Source organism: Sylvia atricapilla, chromosome 6 (genome assembly GCF_009819655.1).
Source record: "Sylvia atricapilla isolate bSylAtr1 chromosome 6, bSylAtr1.pri, whole genome shotgun sequence".
Lineage (NCBI taxonomy): Eukaryota > Metazoa > Chordata > Aves > Passeriformes > Sylviidae > Sylvia > Sylvia atricapilla.
Window position 1 is genome coordinate 6801504 of NC_089145.1, and position 15617 is coordinate 6817120.

Here is a 15617-nt window from a genome sequence, read left to right on the forward strand (position 1 = left end):
CATCAGCAGAGTGGTCATATGGGTGTGACCAAAGATTGAACAATATGTTTTAATCCATGCCCCAATTAGGATGAAAATTTATTTATTTATTTTTTTAATCCCCAAAAAGTCATTTGAACTGCTTTGTGTACTGCATTGAGAGAATTGTGAGAATGCATCAGTATTTATGAAAGTGCTGAAAAGGCACCAGGGATAAAAATGGTAACAATCCGTATCTGTGCCTGCCTTAGCCCCTTGGACCACCCCTAGAAGGCAGAAATCACTTGTACAGGTACTGGGGTACTGAGCTTCAGTAGAGAGGCCTCACACAACTCCTGCTCAGCATGCAGTCTGCTTTGGGCTCCTTTCAGGAGCTGATCCAAGTGCTGCTGGTGTCAGCAGAAGAGGAGCAGAAGTCATTCTCCAGCACTTTAAAGGTCTTCCATGGGAGCTTGGGGCAGAGTTTTAGGAGCCAGGGTTTGGTACCTGCAAAAGTCTTGAATACAGACTCAGCAATGGTTTTGGTCCCCCTCTTGCACCCAGTTGGAGCTGGGGACTTGTGGTGCTTTCTGGTGAGCTGTAAATGTTGGTAGACAGGTTGATGGCTTCAGCAGGACAGGAATTTTGTTGTGCTTTGCCACTGGAATCTTCCATTCCTTGTATTTTCATGCTCATGGTCAGAGGGAGAGGATGGATAATGGTAGAGAGAATGATCTTAAGACTGGTGAGCCTCAGAGGGTTTAGTAATTTCCAAATGTGTGTGACTAGGTGTATTATCAAATTCTCAAATATTTGTATATTTGGTCCAATATACATGTAGGCATTTTTCAGTGTTAAAAGCAATAAATTTTTAAATTGGTGTGGTTAGCTACAAGAGCAGTCTCTGAAAATTTAGCTTGCATAGTTTGAAATGTATATGGATATTTTTCTACTAATTTTTTTTCAGGAGAACCTGTTACTTGGCTCTATTTTCTTTTATTTGTTCGTGTGGGAGTCATATGGACAGAGAGGTGATCATAGTAATTTAAGAGTCAACCAGATAAAGCAAATGTTTTGAGCTTTTTCCTTTCAGATTGTAAAAACAATTATCTTGCTCTAGCCAGGCAGATTAACTGAGATCTAAGAAATAAATTAACTCTTCCACTTGAAGTGGTTAGCTTAACTCTGGAGTTCAGAACTACAAGTCACATAGGATAATACTGGAGCGGAATTGAGAAAACGTTAGCATAATTCTAGTTAAATACTTTGGTAAAAACATTAGGTCTTTGCCCAGAGCAGGTCAGAGCCCCTCTGAACTATTCAACAGCAGACCTGAGTCTTCATGAAGCAAATAGTACAGAGCCTTTTCAAAAGATCTGAAACCTCCTGAGTGTGGTGGAGCTTGAGAGGGTGACTGAGCAAAGAGGGCTGAGACTGCTGAGGTCTCTGAAACCAGCCCAGAGTTCTATGAAGTGGATTAATACTTGAGGTGTCTCCCTTTGGCAGTTTAGCACAGTTACCCAGAAGGTAATTATTTTAGGAATCCAGTCTTTACAAAACCCTCAAGTTTGCTGCAGGGAGGTAGAGACTGCTTGATTGCATTTATTAATACCCCCAAACCTGACAGTTCTCATTATTTCGTGATTTGGCGACAGAAAACTGACAGCACCCTTAAGGGCAGTGCTGCAGGGCCAGTCACATCTGCTCCTTGGCTGTGAGGAGCTGGGGCCATGTGAGGTGCTCAGAGGTGGGAGGCATCAAGGCTTGGAAACCTTGAGTGAGGCTCTGGAGTGTCAGGCAGTGGGCTGTGGGCAGGACCTGCAGCTCTGTGGTTCTTGGGTGGTCCTGCAGGGGAAGGGAGTCAGGCAGTGTTGGAAACTCTGGGCACTGAGAATTTTAGACTTTCTGTGCTGGCAGGCACTGACCCCCAAGAAAACACTGCATTTCACCTGAGGCCGTGGAGAAGGCTTCCAAAATTGAATGACAGCACTGGGATTATGGGTGTGTAGTGTGAATAGAAGTGTGTAATATCACACTTCTATTGGAAAACTCAGAGTTAAAGGGTTTAGATAACAGCAATATATATAAAGCAAGGTTGAGGTTTTAAGGAGGAGGCTAGTCTTTCTTTTTCACCTTCTTCTTCGTAGGTCTGGGTGGTATTTTTTAACTGGATAGAAAAGTCCACATTGCAGGCCACAGGTGGTAGGTTATTGGGTTAAAAGTAAAAATAATTGAGGCGTCATTTCTTAATTGGACAGTTTGTGCTTAAAAGACCTTGGAAAGAGATAGAGACAGAGCCATTTTCTACTTTGTTAGCTAGAACTCACAGTTTGTGAGACGGTAATGTAGATAAGAATTAATAAACATCTGAGTCCAAACAGGAAATCCATCTCAAGCATTTAATCCCGGCTCTGACAGAAAAGAGGATAAAAGAGCAACGAAGGCAGGCTCTGTGCTGGGTGTGGGGTCAGCAGAGTTCCTGCTTCAGTGCCATGGGTGTGTGCTGCTTGCCCCAGCTGAGGGAATGGCCAAGGCATTCCAGTCTTGTGCTTCAGGAGGTGAGGTGTTCCTGCCAGTTGAGGAATACTCCATTTCTACACAGATAAGTGTTTACTGGGCTGGTTGTTGTAGCTTTTTGGTGATGTGGGTTTTTTTTTTTAATGGGGTAATAATATAAGTTAATAACATCTGCTTCCACTTTAAATATTTTAATGATGTGAAGTGTAATCTGTATTGCCAATGTAATGATACATGGAAGAAGCAGTCAGGAGGAAGATGGTAGTTTGGTCCTTGGCACAGGACTGCCATTCCCATAACTTGTCCTTGTATCTGAGACCAGGCAGTAGGTGAAATAATCAGTGGAAACTGCATTACTTAATTGGGCTGCAGTTTTAGTGGCATCTTCTTCAGCACATCAATAGTGAAAGCAGATAGCTAGTAATTACCACTGTGCCAACGAAGGCAACTTAGACTTTTTCAGCCCAAGCTGAATTTTTCTCTGTCACACCAGCCTTACTTACCTTAAACTTGTCTGAAAGATGTGCCATGCAGTATCCCTGGGGGACAACCCAGTGCAGCCTGCAGTGAGAACTCTCATTGACTTGAGCAGAACCAAGCTTTCACCTCCCCAGTGTGTCAGATGTTGTGAGAATTGTGCTGTCCCTGCAGAGTGCTTTTCTGCCTGTCTGCTGGCAGTTTCCATCTAAATTTAATTTTAGAACCAATATAATGGCTTGTTCTATGTTTACTATCTGTTTCATCCACCTCCCTAGTCATGGCCAATCAGTAATTTGTAGAGAGAGTGTAATGTTGTCTATCTTTCAAACAACCAAGACTAAACTGGACAGTTGGAAAACACCCTGGGAGAAGGGAGATGTGGGTTATCGGATGAACCTGCAGGAAGAACTGAGGAACAGGGGATGAGGACATGGAATTAGTGTTATTTACAGAGACAGTGGCTAATGGGGAGGAAGGGTGGCAGCTCCAGGGAGAGCCCAGTGCCTTTGCACAGTGCTGAGACAACAGCAGGGGCAAGGCTGTGCCACGAGTATGGCAGTGAAGGCAAAGCCTGTGATCCTCAGCCTGCAGCTGCCTTCTGTCACTGCAGCAAATTGGCTCTGGAATATGGATGAGGTTATTTTATGATTACATACAAATCCTCCAGTGATGGCATGAACCCCTTGATGAGATGATCCTGTGACAAGATACCCTGTAAAGCAATTAACTTCTCAGCAGATGTTTTTTGGAAGGGGGGAAGAAGCTGTTTAGTAGAAAGGTTTCTTGTGGCTGGCTGAATTCTAAATTTATCTTTTGTAGCAGTGCAGAAAGAGTTGATATCAAAAGCCTCGTTCTTCTCACAATTGCACCTATCTTATTGTACGAGATAAATCAACTTTGGAGTTGAGAGGAGCCTGAGACAAAGGAAAGGCAAAGGCTGAATATGTTTTGTGAAGAGAGGGGCTGTTCCAAAGCTGTAAAAGCTTATCATGCCTCAGGTTCTGCTGTAACTGCTGGAGTGGAGATCCGTGTGCTGCAGGTCTTGGAGCAGGGACCAGCACATCCCTCTATGTGGCAGGCAGATGGGATAGAAGCAAAGTTTTAGAGCTGCCAGTTCTTACTCAATAAACGCCTTGTGAAAAAGCAATCTTAGATGTGCTTTTTTTTTTTTTTTAATTTTTTCATGACAAAGTAGAGGTGGCATAAGACATTTAATATGGTGTTACCTTTTTATTCTGATAACATTTTGGTTTGGGGTTCATTTTGCTGCAAAGACTTCTGTGCACATTTTGATGCACATTCTGCTTTCTGATTGTAAGATAGGCTTAATTGGCTACTGCTTGTTTCACAGATATTCTAATACAGTTTTTTATCTCAGATGTATCTTGCTCTAAGGGTTTCTTGTTTAATTTGTGGGAGAGGAGCTTTTCTTCTCTTTATATCTTGAAAGAACCCATTGAATTAATTTCTTCCTCTTATTTCTAGAATTTCCTTTTAATTGCTCAGGCTTGGTTTGATGATATTTTGCATCTGGGATGTACTCTGAACATTTAGTTCATCTGAGATGGGCTCTTGGTATAATACTTGGTGGGCTAACAAATGAATGTGCTGTGCCTTTAGCTTTCTTGTTAACAGTTTGCTTTATTCAATGTTCTGGTTTGGAACCTGAACTTCAAAGCTTGCTGAGGTTAAAGGGTGTCTTTCAGGGACCCTGTGAGTTTCAATATTGCCCTCATTTATTAGTGTATTTGTCTCCTTGACTGTAGTGGATACTTGTGCGCATCATAAAACCCCTACTGCTTTGTGGGTTTTGCTCTGGTAGCCAGATAGTGATTGTTGCTCATAAGTGGTACAGAGATGCTGAAATACCTTTGGAGAGTCAGATATTTGTTTGAAAAGTGGCATTTGATCCATGCACCTCTCTATGTGGAGATGTTTCAAGTCTTGAATTCACTTTGATCCATAGAAGTTGTACACGTTGATTTTTATAAAGAAAAGTCTCTATATGTAGATGACATTCACCTCAGCACTTCAGAGGAAAAATACTTGTGACCTAGACACCACCTTAAGTTCTGCTGAATATGGCAAAAATTATCATCTTCACCAAAACCTGTGAGACTGTGTGTGTGCTTCTGCTACCTGTAGATTATGTACAAGTTTTTTGGGCAATGCCAGGGCCAGGAGCCACATGCTGTTCAACTCTAAAAGAAAAAAAGCTAAAAACAAAAGTTTGCTGTGTGGTTTAGTGCTGTGAGGCAGCTGAGCACCACACAGCTGCTGCCTCTACAGTGGAAGGGATTCAGAAGGATGAAAGTGCAGGGGAAGGGCAAAGGGGGGGGGAAGGTGTATTGAAAAATTAAGACAGTTTAACAGGTAAAGCAAAGCAAAATAAAGAATTAATTCAGATGTCCTATCAGCTGGCAGGTGTTTAGCTGTTTTCCTGGAAGAAGCAGGACTTTGTCTCACATCATGGTTACTTGAGAAGACAAATGCCGTAACTCCCGACACTTCCATCCCCTTTCTGCTCTCCCCCAGCCTGTATGGCTAAGTGTGATGTGATGTGGCAGGGGGTGTCCCTCGGGCCAGCTGGGCTCTGCTGTCCTGGCTGTATCCCTGTCGGGATGCAAAATCACTCTGAGCCCCATCCACACAGGCCCAGGAGTGCTCAGAGATGTGAGGGCTGAATTAAAACCCTCAGAAAAACTAAAATACATAAACCCACACAGACATGGGGCAGAAATGCAGGTTTAGTTTTAAACAAATAGAGTGCCTTAAACAAATAAGAACCTGTGTTGGTCAGTAAGAGAAGCCCTAAAGCCTAGTTTGAAGTTCGAGTAGCATTGCCTTTTGCAAAGTTAACTAAGTTCTGGTCATAACAAAATGTCCTGGGTTGTAGTTTAGAATGTATTCTATCACCATCTTCAGTTCATGGCCCATCAATGCCTTGCCATGACTCACAGAGAACTCCCTCGGGGAGCTATCTCTCTTTAATGGGCCATTCAGGACCTCCTCTATGACTCATCATCCCATTGGGAGATGCTCCGCCCACGGGGAGGAGCCAAGCATTCTCCCCTAGATATAAAGTGGGATTTGGGACAGTAGAAGCAGCCCTCACCCACTGGATTCCCAGAGGACTGGAGCTACCAGACCTTTCTATGAGATCACTGCTTCAGGAAGACCACCTCGGCTGGACTGCTTCCATCACCCTGATCAGGTTATATTCTGACTCTGTCAGTGGTTTTTGTTCTTTTTATATTGTTGCATTTATTTTATTTTATTTTATTTTATTTTATTTTTTTCCTTCTCATTGAATTGTATTTCTGACTTAGAGCCTCTCACTTGGTTTGTTTTCAAACCACAACACAAAAACAGTGTAGCCTTGCCAAGTATTCCTAGATAAAACAATGTAGAGTAGAATTTGTGTAAGAAATTATATTACTTTTGCACCTCAACCTTAGGTTTAGGGGAGGTCCAACAAGGCAATACTGGCCTTGAGTTTCTACTGATGGGTTAAAATAGAATAAAATGCACTGCTTTGAGGATGCTAGCATGCTCACAGGACACAAACTACAGGTGTTGCTGCTGCAGCTGCTACTGATAAGGTGCTGCTGCATCTGCTTGGGACTTAGGGACTCTGTGCTAGAAGGCTTCCTGCACACTGGCACAGACTGTAACAACTTTGCTTCCATGAGGCTGATTTTAGCAATGCAATAAAGGACTTGTACAGCTACCCAGCTTTTGGTCTTCATTGAGGACTCACCACAATCTCGATGTGTCTCCTCCCAGGCTCTGGTGTGCCCCCAGCTCTGTCGCTGGTGGGGCAGTGTCCTAGGGTGGCTTTGTGATGCTTCTATCCCCAGCTATCTGCTCTATTTATGCTGGATTTTAAGCACTGCACCTTTAAGACTGGTTCTGAGAGCAAAGAGGGGGAGAGAAGAAGTGCAGGGTTTGTTTTGAGAAACTGCACTCACTGCTCTGCGTTCCTCTCCTGGGCTGTGTTGTCTGCAGCGTGGAGAGACTGAGATCTCCTTTGGTTTTAGTTAGTTTTAGCTGGTTGAGGCAGAGAAGCTCCCTGGACTGGTGGTGGTTTTTTTTTTTTTTTTTTGTTTGTTTGTTTCCTGGAACCATTCCAACCTGCTCTGGACCCAAAAACCCAGCAGAGCACTGGGAGCTCACACCAGCAGCCCACTGGGGCCCAGGACGGCATTTTCCAGCCCTGGAGGGACTGATGAGAGACTGAGCGAGCCCAGCTACAGCATGGCAAGGAATTCTCTCAATTTTGCATCACTTCAGAACAGCAAGAGGTTTTGTTGTTTCATATTATTCATTTATTGTGCTTGTGGGCACTTTGTTTGTTAAATAAATAGTTTTTTCCACTTTTCTCCAAGGAGTTTTTTTCCCAGACTGACTGGGGGAGGCCCTGCTTGAGTTTGCTGTTCTAGAGGGACCCCATTTGTAAGTTTTCTCCCAAATTTGCCCTAAGCCAGGACAGGCAGTGTGAGGAGCAGAAGAGGCACTGACACAGTGCAAGCACTGCTGACCATCAGCTAGAACACGGGTGCCATACCCACACTGCTCTGGCCACAAATCCAACACGTGGCACCCTACCAGCTGCTTTGAGGAAAATGAGCTCTGTCCTAGCCAAAAGCAGCAGTTGCCAAAGCTGAGAAATGGGATAACTATCTGGGTGTCAAACCAGCTGTCTTGACACTAAAAGCCCTGCTCTGGATCCATCACGTGTAAGATACAGTTGACCTCGTAGTTTGGCATTTTTTTTTCCCTCTATAACTCTTGACAATCCTAAGCAAATGGCCAAATTTCTGTTTCTGCTTAGAGTCTGAATCGGCCTGTTTTCTGGGGTTTTCACACTTTAAGAAGTGCTGTTTTTGTTACATGAGGATAGGTAAACATTGCAGCCTTGTAGACAGGCTGTTAGGGCTTAGACACTCTTTGCGCTGTTGTTGTCAGGAACCATTTGTATCTGTGTTGTCATTTGCAAGTAAAGTTCATAATATTGACCTTGCTTCCAAAGGTGTTGGAATCTACCCCAGGTTCTCCAGATGAAAGCTGCCATAGAGGCAACTCTGACAGATGCATTTCTGCCCTTCGTGGGGCCACTGCTCTGTCACATAATGGGTCCAGTCCTCTACTTTGGATTGATAATAATGATTTGTTTTACTTTAGTGCTTAAGAAATTCTGATAAAATTTATGACTAAGTTTGTAGGAAACTGAAGAGTGTCATTTTGTGTTTCAGTTTTATGTTTTGTAATGAAAGCCCCACACAGGCAGATATCCCTGTGAATTCATCCTTACTCAGTTGATGTGTGGAGATAAGCCCCCAAACCTGGCAGTGAAACATGCTCTTCTGACCATCTTCACTTGCATTTGTGTGGTTTCCTCCTTTATTAATTACTTTGAATTTATTAATTACTTTGGTTTATTAATTATTTTGAGTTCTTCTTGAATGAAAATAAAGAGGTTTTTTTTTAAATAGGATTTTATTTAGATGAATTTTAATTTTTAAATTTAGATTTGTATTTGGAATAATTAAAGTGAAAAACAGAGTGCATTAACTTTGTCTCTGTGATTATACAGGAAAATCAGTGAAATCATTTTGGTGGCACACCTTGAAGAGAACATAAACTGAGCATGCACTCTTGAGTCTTTTACCTAACATATGCTATTACTGGACACCTATTATTTTTTTTTTCTCCCAAAGCTGAACAATGACTTGATTAAATGGTTGGCAGTTACTATTGTATATTCAAAATTTAATAAGGAAAGGCTTCCCTCATACCCCAAGATTTTAATCTAAATTGCTTTCCTCTGTTAAGTGATTGTGAACTCCTCCTATACTATGGCAGAAGAGATAGCACCAAAAAATCAAAATTTCCCTCAGGAAGTTTATTTTTCTGAAACAAAACACTGGGAACTGAATGAATAATTCAGTTAAAGTTGCTCCAGAACTGAATGCATGTCAAATAATGCATCCTATCTGTAAACACTATCAAGAAAATCCAATCATGTTGGTATTGACACATTTTCATTGGGAAGCATATAGAAAATGGGTTGAAAGAGAAATATGTAAAGATATCTTAGTATTTGTTTTTAAATCAATTCTTAATCTCTTTGGAAGAATAGATACAAAGACAAATGCCAATGCTGCATCTTAAAGCTAGGAACTGATAAAATCAATCAGTTTCCTTATGCAGGTGGGTTCAGAGAATGTTGGACAAACTTTTTGAAGCAGCTGATGATTTTTATACAATGGGCTGTGTTAGGAGACCTCATTTGCAATTTCAGAGGTGGACTGTGTTTTTGCAGGCTCAGCTGGAGATGATAGCAAGGGTCAAAGGTGGTCAACACTGCTGCAAATTAGATTAGGAAAAGGATTGATTCAAAACATAGGGAACTTCCTTTTCTCCTCTGACTTTCTTTACAGAAGTCGAGAGTGCTGTTTCAAAGACTGCCATGAACAGAACTTTTCTATACCCTTCAGTATATTTAAAGGATCTGAAGATCCAGATGGATGTATGCAGGGTAATGAATGGTTGCAAGAGAGTGTAATTTTTGAGCATCAGGCTTTGAATTGCAAAAATCTGTTTTGATGATTCACCCTGATGTCAGGAAGGGCTCCTGTGCAGCTGTTGGAGGGGCCTTTAGAGAGTAATACATTTACTGTAAGATGAATCACACCCTAGAAACACTTATGTCTCCATTAAATAAGTGAGTCTAGAGAACTTGCTCCACCATTGGTATGAACTTTTGAGACGTTTAAAATTGGGAGTGCTGAATTCAACACCTGTTCTCTACATGCAAATTTAGAGCTTCCCTCTGAGGAGGGACCCCAAGCAAAGGAACTCCTGGGCTTTTATATACTCTCACAGTCTAAATCTCTGTTTCAAGCATGATTAATGCAGTTCAGGGCTGTGTGTGCTCCCAAATTTCAGAGAATATTCTGAGTTGGAAGGGACCCGCAATGACCAGATTCCAGCTCTTAAGTGAATGGCCCATGGCAGGATCAAGCTTTCAACTTTGATGTTGTTCAGCACCATGCTCTGACCAACTGAGCTAATCGCAGGCATGTTCCAAATCGAAGGCATGTTCCTCTTTTAGTAACTTAGTCGTATTGTAGACACAGAAGGATTTGAAAATGTCATGATTTGGTGCGCTGCTTTGTACTGACTGTTGAGTTGCAGACTGTTTTATGGTTGAGAATTTCAGGCAGTGGCACCTCCTGATCAGTCCGTGTTGGCTGATGTATCTTAATGTGAGCAGACGTGAAGTTTATTTTCATGTTATGCTAAATGTTTCAGCAACTTCAAAAATGCCTCTGGCATGGCAAATACCGTATGTGTGATGTAGAACTGCATCTCCACAAAAGTGGAAACACTCTTCAAGTGTTAACTTTGGCTTATGAAAGTTGTGTGTAAGAAATCATGTTTTTTTTTTTTTCCAGTGAGAGTAAGTGTATGAAGCAGTTATGCCCAGTCTAAAGTCATAGATGTTGGGCAGAGACTCTGTCTTTGTGATTTTTGCTTAATCTGTGTTTCAGTCTGCACATGTATAGTATGAGGGTATTTCCCTTTTTTACCATTCTGTATTAGATATGTACCATTATACCATTGTAAATTTACACATTGCAAAGAGCTAAACATTATTTATATTGGATGCATGGAGGGGAGCTGTCTCCTTGTCCAGCAGCGGTTGATTTCTAGAGAAATTCTTCCTCTATGCAGAGCAAGATATGTGTGTGTGTGTGTTAGAATGCAAATATTTTAGATATGCCTCCTTTCAGGAATCCACTGATTATTTTATAGATTTTCTATTTCCTGTGTATTGTCTTCATTATGGCAGAAATGCCTGTTTGAGATGTGTCCTTGGGAGAGGTGATTCTGATGATTGCACGAGAATACTTAATAAATCAAAGCATGCAGATAGGGTAGAGATACAGGTATAAAACACAAGAATATAATGGGTCTTTGTTGATTAACAGGTGTATTAGCAGGTGCATTTCTTACTGTATTTTGCTAAATGGATCAGTGGTTACTGGATGTATTCTGAGCATGAACATTTCAGGACAGTAGGATTGGTTCATTGTTCTATTACCCTGGTTTTATGGTTTAACTTCTTTGAAATATGTTGGCATAAAGTAGGGGCAAATCAAGCTTTCTCTTGGAAAAGTGAATGCAGCAATCATAAATCTGAAAGCCTGAAGTATGTAGTAGAGCTTCCATTAACCTGTAAACCTGGGTCTCCTTGTGTTGGAGGGGATATTCAGTCTGCAACAGTTTTAGTGACCACAGTTCCCCTGAGTACTCTTTCTGAGCATTCCTTTTCTTGTGAAAGTGTATTGTACATTTCTCTATGTTGGTATCAAAGCCAAATGTGTTGGAAACTGGTCTCCAAGGAGGTCTAGACTAGCACTTCATAAGCTGAAGTGTATAATTTAGCTATTCATATGCCAAATACAGAGTATTGGTCACACGGGTATAAAGCCATAGAAAGTGACACCTCAGCCCAGAAAGTCAAGTAAGGGAAAGTGAGTGATGTGGAAGCTTAATGTGGGTGTTGTGTTTTGTTTGTTTGGGTTTTTTTTGCTGTGTTTGGTTTTATTTATTTTTTTTTTAACCTGATGTGCTTTTCCACCCTTTCATTTCCCAAGAGTATAGAGGGGCTTGAAGGAGTAGCAATATGTGGTGTGTATACTTGCCAGGCCTTTTTTTTTTTTCTGATGATGTTTAACAGTGTGCAACAATAAAGTAAATTGACATAGTTTGTAAATCAAATGGTGTCAACCAAAACATCTTTTGCCATTAAAAAGTAATCAAGGACTGATCAACATCTCATGCCCTCTCTTGACTCTTAAGCCTGTTACTTCATGGGCAGCTGTGAGGAAAACAAACCAGCCTCGTCAACATATGTGGAATAAAGCAAAAAATAACCTTAATGAGTCCCTTAATTTAAGGTAAATGTAGTTTTAATTAGAGTAGAACAGTAGAGGAATATGGGGAATCTTGAGCTTTTGTGTCTTAAGGATGGCACTTTGTGAATAGACTGGAGGGAAGGTGACTGCAGCCCTGTCCACATAGGTTGAGCGAGTGTTAAAGCATCAGAAAAGACAAGGTAAGCCATGTTAGCCTGTCTCTGATTTGTCTTCTTAACTTGCTATTGTTGAACTGTCATAGAGCAATGTCAAGTTTTGATTTTTTTTTTTTTTTAATATGCAATTGCAGACAGATATTGTAGAGTTCTTTTATCAACTTTAACTAGGCCAGGTGAATGAAAATCAAATATTCTTCAATACGTAGGGCTTTTGAGCCTGGTCAGCACTGCGATCTTGTATATTAGGAGAAATGGAGTTCTTTATTGAATATTGACTGTTTTTTTCAGGAGATGAGAGATTTTCCAGTAAGGGCATTAGTAACTGAAATCATGAATAAAACTGTGCTATATATACAAAGATAAATTCCTCATGTGATAGAGCAGTTCAGTGCACATGCTCTCGAGGAGCTCATGCTCAAGGACCGTATCAATTCTTTGTTTCTCGTTCAGTATTTTGCCACAGCTTTGCATTTGTGTAGTTCAATTTTGCATGAGGCATGACAGAAGACCTCTGCTTACACTTTAAATTATTGATAGAGACGGTGCATGCAAAAATCCTGTACTTCTTAAAACCTACTTTAAAAGAATATTGTGTTGTTTTGCTATTTGGACAGGTAAAACAGCTCAGCATGATAATTTTAGAGGAAGACCTAATTAAATAGGAGAGAGAGAAATTTCCTAGAGCTCCGAATGTATCATGTGCATGAAATGTGATGAGTTAGGGCTGATGATAATTATAATAAACTTTAGCAACGAAATTATGAGTATTACAAGAAGTCTTCTGACTCCTGTACTTGCATTTTTAAGCTGTAATTTTCATGTAACTATTTTGTTCTGAGGTTGGAGATTTTTCTTGTTGTTTCTTTAAAAAAAAGCAGCATTAGCCTTTAGCTTTATATATTGCTTCTATTTCATCTTGACAAATGGTTTACTCCTTTTTTTTGATAAGCAAAAGTGAGTGGGATATAGGACTCTGTACTTTGATCTAACTTTGTAGATATTTCTAGAAATTTTTGAATGCTGGGAAGTTATTCTAGGCCTCTGCAAATAAATGAATGTTCTAATAGTGTGATATGGTGAATTTGACCCAGGCTGGACACCAGATGCCCAACCAAGACACTCCCATCACTCCCTCCCTCAACTGAACAAGGGAGAAAAGAAAATAATGAAAGGCTTGTGGATCTAGATAAGGGCAGAGAGAGATCCCTTACCCATTACAGTTCAGGGCAAAATGGACTACTTGGGGAAATTAGTTTAATTTGGTAACAGTTAAATCAGAATAAGGTAATGAGAAGTTGTGGTGGTTTAGAATGGATTGTGATTGACAGGTTGGCTGATGAATGGGAGTGTTTCTATGTCTCTGGAAACAGCCTTAAATTACAACCTTTCAGGTGACTCAGTCTCTTTCCTTTCCTGGTCATCGAGAAGGTAACCATCACCTCGTGGACGGGGTTGGGCTGGTCCCCCAGGGCCAGAGCTGCCAGGCCTCGAGGGGGGCCCTGCCTGTGGGACAGTGGGTGAGGCTGGCCGTGTCCCCTCTGTCCCCTCCCGGCCCCTCCTATGGGGAGAGGAGGAGGAGGAGTGCAGAGCAGCAGTCTGGCCCTGCGCCAGGACACGGTGGCCGTGCTCTGGGCCTTGGTTGGCAGAGCCGCTGGGCTGAAGGAGGAGAGACTTTTAAGAACTTTTCTCCAGAGCTCCAGGGAGCTGATCCAAGTTTGAGTCACTTGAGGTCTGACCAGGGGTGGAGGAGATTTCGTCTGTCAATGTTCCTGAGCCTGCGCTCTCCCTTCCTTTCCCCCGACCATCATCTGTGGCCTTGAGTCTGCTGAAGAAGAAAAACTCTAAGCAAGGACTTTAACCCTTTTCTCTCCTCCGTGAAAGACATTTGAAATGTGCAGAGAGAGAGCATTGAGGAAAAGAGTGAAAGAATTGAGAAAAACTATTTTGAAGATGGGATAAAGGAAGTGGACATTTTTTACCAGACTTCTCTAGATGTGAATTATGGAGAAATGGACTGTTTTTGTAATATCCTAATGTTGCTTGGAGGAATGCAAGCTCTAGCCAAAGGGTTGTGTGTATTGATATACATGGGTTTTAATTAAGAATTTTGATTAGAATATGTCCCTGGCTCCTGGGAAAGAATAAGGAGATCTCTATTTCTTTTGAGATAGAAGTGAATTTAGAGATGGAAGAGAATCCCTGTTTTGTACTAGAAAAGCATTCTTAAAATAATACCCCAAACATGTGGAAGCCCATGAACAGCGTGGAAAACTGTTATATGGGTGAGACTGCACAGAATCTGCAAAAATTCCAGGCGGTTGCAGATCTCTGAAAGCCACTAGATCTTTTTCTTGTGGCATGTTCCTCATAACCCTAGAGAGGCTCCTCTCCCAAGGTGATGTAGGATCATGTTTAAATGGTGGCAACTGACTGAAAATCATAGTTTTCTCTCTGTGGTGTGTGGGAAAGTGAACAGTTGGGGGGGAGGAAGGTGTTTGAATGTCTCAGCAGATCTCATTTTTTTTTCCCCCTCTCTTTTTTTTTCTTTAGTGTATATTAATAAAATCTGTTTTTACTTTTAAGTTGTGCCTGTTTTGCCCTTTTCTCCCAAAGTCCTATCTCCCAGCTGACAAACTAAATCTGGCAAATGTCAAACCATGACAGAAGTAAAACCAAATACCTTCCACCCACCCTTTTTTGAATCCAGGGTCAGTAACTCTGGCCTTGAATTTTTCATGTTCTGAAATGGTGATATCATTGTAGCTGTCTGTATTCCTGGAAAAGTTGTTATGAAAACTTCATTACAGCTTTTCTAAAAAGAAACAAACAAAACCCCAAGCAAACCCTTTTTAGAATTCTGAATACTTCGTTAACTTAAGAATTGCGTTGCAGCAATTTTTCATGAGTTAATTTTAGAAATTTGGTATGCAGGTTGCTGCAGTCACGTGCATGTTTATGCAGTACATAAAGGTTGCTTATGGACCTTGTATCACTTGCTGTCACTGGTAGATACCAGGTATTTATAAAGAGGTCCCATTCTGTGCCAGACCTGTGCTAGTGACAGACATAAGGTGGATGTGCAGTGGAGGCACCACACGTGAGCACCCAGCTCTGAGGAAATCCAGTGACAAGGGGAGAAAGGTCCACATGCAACAATGAATGGCACGAATGTAGAGGGGGGGGAAAAAAGGTAGTATAGTGGCATAAAGTTCTTTTTGTGAAGTCTATTTAAAATTCTGACCAGTCCTGAAAGCCAAGGGGTTATTGGATTTGGCTGGATTTTGTGTGATTGCACTTTTTCTCCAGGGTAGATTTTGAAAGACATCCCTAGAGTAAGATGGTCCTGTTTTATTTTTTCCCTTGCTGTGGTGGGTTCTGGCATTGTATTTCTCTAGTTGGGTGCTGCATGGCCACACAAAGAGAGTTTCAATGTTATGGAATCTTCATATATTTGTGACTTTAATTTTTTTTTTAAATTTTAAAGTTGTAATATACTTTTTTTACCAGGATCAGTGATAAATGCTGTGTTTAATGAAAATCTTTTAGCAGTTTTATT

The 15617-nt window shown here is 41.2% G+C and overlaps 1 protein-coding gene across 2 annotated transcripts in view; it reads left to right on the forward strand.

Moving 5' to 3' along the window:
• The window catches only part of NELL1 (neural EGFL like 1), a 297295-nt gene that overhangs the window by 44526 nt on the left and 237152 nt on the right, over positions 1–15617 (forward strand). The window lies entirely within an intron of this gene.